Below are 4,589 nucleotides of genomic sequence, written 5' to 3'. Positions count from 1 at the left end.
ATGTGCTTTTCCCTCCCCCTAAAAGCACTATTTTGCAAATATTAAATAGATGAACGTTAATATCTGCCTTAAGGGATTGTTCACTGCACTCTGCCACTTTCCAAAGCCAAAATGACTCTCATCCCCTAGTGAACTATTGTAGAATAAAGGGGTGTTTAGTTAGCTTTGAGTCAAGAAGGCCTTCTTAATATCTTTAGAAAGACAGTAATTGAGAAAGCTAGGTTTTTTTAAATGAGAGAAGGGATTTACAAAATTCCTTGGTCTCTTCCCTTAATACTTAAAAAGGCAATCTACAAATATTTTGCAAAGTCCTTACGTGGTACAGGCAGTTTGCACTCAACTACTAACTAACAGTTGGTGATTCAAATCCACTCAGAGGTGGTATGGAAGAAAGGCCTGGGGTTCTGCTTCCATAAAGATTACATCCAAGGAAACCCTAGGAAACATTTCTACTCTGTAACACATGCAATGGCCAGGACTCTGAACTGACTTGATGGCAGTGGGTTTGGCTTGGCTTTATACATTTTGTACAAAGGAGATCTGATCAGGAAAGGGAGGTTAAAATATAAGAGCTTGTCTTTACAATCTTGATGGAATAGCGTAGCAATGAAAGAGGTCGGGATAATTAGAGGGGCAGATTCCAGGATCTGCTGCCCTGGTTCATGATTTTAAGAAGCATAATAATCAAAAGTGAGAATGCGGGCATGTGGTGAGAAAATTACTCAGAAACATCAAAAGATGGCAAAGGTCAAGTACATTTGGTTTAGTGAATCTTTTCTTTTGAGCAGTATGAGAAAGGCCACTGACCGAGAACTCCTGCTTGCACTCAGAGCAGGGTCCACCATGGCGTGGTAGCCATGTGTGGAAGTAGGGGTAGGTGAAGTTCACAAAAATAAACCAGTATGTCTCCTGTCTCTTTGTGACCTGGGTATGTCCTACCAGAATCCCAGAAGTTCCTGAATGATTCTGGGGGCCAATTTTGGAGTACTGCAAATACCAGTAGATTAGTATACTTGGAGTTCATTGAAGAGGACATCCTGTGAGGAGCCACAGAATGGATGTAAGGCATTAAGGTCCAATGCAAATGGCATGCTTCAATGTACCATCAGAGAAGAGCCTGGGAAAATGGGGACAGGAAAAATGAGGACAGTAGCAGGGGATGAAATCAGAGGGAAAGAAAAATACCATAAAATACAGTCTTGCAGGCCATGGTAGAGATTTTATATTTGCTTACAATGGGAGTGTTGAAAGGACTTTATTCAAGGGAAGTGACATGATATGACTAATACACTACTAATTATATAATTCTTGTTGCTGTGTAAGAGACAAAGGAGAAAACAGGGAGGCGAGGCAGAGGTGACCCCACTTATTTCTCACTTGTCATCCTATCTTGTCCAACATTTCACATTGATGACTATCATACAAAAGCTAGTCTCCAGTTAGTTTACACAGAAATTACATATGTCTGGTAGTAATGAGTGCCAAGGTTTGAGGCAACCGTAATGCTGGCTGCAATTGAAAAAAGAACTGCCATCAAGTTGATTCCAATTCATAGTGACCATTTAGGATATTGCAGAACTGGGGGTTTCTGAGACTAACTTCTGAAGAGAGTAGAAAGTTGGCTGCAAGGGTTAACATTATGTGTCACTTGGCTGGGCCATGATCCTCGTGGTGTTCCACTTATGTAATGATGTGATTACCCTCTACGTTTGCAGACACTGATTTTTGTATAATGGCCTGGTCTTTGGAACCTAACTATGCTGAGAAGTGATGTCGGTATACAGTAGTCCCAAAGAGAACTGAAAGAAGTTTAGACTAGATTGTGAACGTGGAGATGAACAACACTGCTGGACTTGTCATATCTTTAGAAAGTGGAATCAAGATGTGGTGCTGATGGATCAGATTGCACTGTGAAGAAGAAGGACGAAGGCTCTTGGCTCGTGTTGGTGTGAGGAATACTGGTACAATGGCGTTTACTGAGATGGGGAAGATAAAAAACGTGGGTACAGGATAATGGAATTAAAGTTTTGTTTTGACCATTGTAGCAGTTGCATAATCTCTTGTCAACTTGTGAAGGGGTGGAGTCTAGCCTGTAAATTGGGCCTTAGCCAGTGAGGCTTCTGTGTAGGCATAGCCTTCTGAAGATTCTGGGAACTCTTATAATCCTACCTGGAGGTGGGAGACTCTCTCTGCTTCATCTTCCTACTGACAAGACACATGGAGCTATGCTGATGGCAGCCAGAGCCTTAGAGATGGAGGAGCCACCTGGAGACCCACTCCAGTGTTGATGTTTCTCCCGTCACTGGATCCACAAGACTTTCCACCCACTGGCCTGTGATCTTCCTGCACTCAGCGTCATTGCATGTGCTGCATTAGTCTGAAGAGGAATTTATAGACTGGTCTCAGACATTTGGCCCAATATCAGACTTATGGAACTTGGACTGGGAAGTTCTCTTAAAATACAATTACTCTTTTTTAGAAAGCTCTTTCTTAAACACATATGAGTATCTATGAATTTGTTTCTCTAATCAACTCAGACTAAAACAACCATGTTAAGTTTGAGATGCCAACCAGTCATCCAAATGGAAATCAAGTTGGGAGGCAGATATTTTTCAGTGTCAGAGAATTTAAGAGTGTAGATGATAAATAATTCTATAAAATATTAGCAGTAGAACCGCGGGTGGTCATGGCGGACGTGCTGGAGGTGCCGAGGGCGCACGTGAACACCAGCATGTTAGCTCAGTTCATCGACCAGCCCGTCTGCTTCGTAGGGAAGCTGGAAAAGATCCATCCACTGGAAAAATGTTTATTCTTGCAGATGGAGAAGGAAAAAATGGAGCCATTGAGTTATTGGAGCCTCTTGATGAAGAAATTTCTGCAATTGTGGAAGTTGTTGGAAGAGTAACAGCCAAGGCAACTATAATGTGTGCATCCTATGTCCAATTTAAAGAAGATAACCATCCTTTTGGTCTTGGACTCTACAATGAAGCTATAAAAATTACCCATGACTTCCCTCAGTTTTTTCCTTTGGGGATTGTAAAGAATGATTGAGTTTGACGGACTCTTAAGACTGAATTTGATGGTGGAGAAGTAAAGGAGGCCTCCCTCTATTGTTGGAAGAAGAGACCCCTGTGGTTTCTATAGGTAATTTGCTCAGTTTTCACTTCCATTTCCTTAACCAGATCTTTCACTGACAGCTCTTGCTAGAACGGGTATGCCAACCTTTTTCCACATAATGGTTGTGCAGTCTTCATATAAAAAAGATCTACTGCTCATGTCCTTTGTATAATAAAATTAGGTGTAAAAGCAAAAAAAAATATTAGCAGTATATAGATGATATTTAAACCCAATGTGGGTCACCTAGATTAGATGCAAAGAACCCCCCTCCTCCCCATCCTAAAGTCATTGTGCCACGCTCCTCCCACCATACTCCTGGAGAGGAAGAGTGCAAGGAAAAGAAGTCTGTGAGACTGAGGATTCTACCTTGAGTCTACACATTTATACAAAGAGACATTTAAAACTATTCTATTAGATTTAATTTTTTGTTTTCTACTTAAATTTAGGTTTTCTTTTACTGCTACACAGTGATTGAAGACTTGCAGAAAATATCTAATCACTCCTAGAAAAATAAAGAAACTTCATTTTTTTTACCTGAGTATAGTGTGAATAATTAATTCAGTGGTTTTGCTTCATATCTATTTTAAGCCAAATAATCCTTCATCAACTGGATGCCAGTAAGTGTGCTTAGTTTCCATTCTACTGGAATTCATGTATTATGTAACACCCCTAAAAAACCTGGTTTCAGAAAGTTTAATATAACATCTAATGTTATACATAAGAGAAGTAAAAGAAGAGCAGTTTAGGATAAAGTAGCATGTGTTTTGATATGTCAATTCTCAGGCAGATTTCCATGGCATTGAAATTAATGACAGAAGCCCCAATGAGCTCTGGAATCATATCACGAATATCATACACGACAAAAAGGAAACTGCATATTTTGTTGTTGGTAGCCTTCTTGACTCTCTCTTACATATTTTCCGATGGTTTTCAGTATATGAGACACAGGATGAGTGAATCTATAGAGATAATAACTACATTAAGCATTCCTGGGGGCATGGTAGTGGAGGTAGGGGGTAATGGGGAGCTAATATCAAGGAATACAGGAAGGAAAAAAAGTCTGATTGTGGTAGAAATTGTATAATACTTCTTGATATGGCTGAACTATTGGATGGTATAATATCTGGATTATGTCTAAATAATATAGCCTGAAAAAATAGATAGTACATTGATTAGCATTAAAAAAGACCGGAAAGAAAGGAAAGATCAAAGTGGATATCAAAAGAGAGTGAAACTTTCTCTTGATTTTAGAGTACCCACGGCAAATGAAAAATAAAATTTCCAAGGGCAGCTCAAGAAGGCAAAGTAATGAAATGTGCAAAGACCAAGGGTGACTAAAACAAAAAGAAAGAACACAGTCAACATATCTTAAAGTGAAAGGACTCAAGAAAAAATCCCAGCCTCAAGAGGTAATATTGAAAGATTCTATTGGGTAAAATATTGAATCATTCCAGAAGCATCAAAAGAAGATG

At 39.6% G+C, this 4,589-nt stretch overlaps 1 pseudogene; it reads left to right on the top strand.

The window, feature by feature from the left end:
* Positions 1 to 2,686: 2,686 nt before the first annotated feature.
* Positions 2,687 to 3,051, top strand: LOC142443542 (replication protein A 14 kDa subunit pseudogene; annotated as a pseudogene).
* Positions 3,052 to 4,589: the final 1,538 nt, after the last annotated feature.

Source organism: Tenrec ecaudatus, chromosome 3 (assembly GCF_050624435.1).
Source record: "Tenrec ecaudatus isolate mTenEca1 chromosome 3, mTenEca1.hap1, whole genome shotgun sequence".
Lineage (NCBI taxonomy): Eukaryota > Metazoa > Chordata > Mammalia > Afrosoricida > Tenrecidae > Tenrec > Tenrec ecaudatus.
Note: the sequence above shows the minus strand (reverse complement) of the source record. Positions and strands in the feature narration are given on the sequence as shown.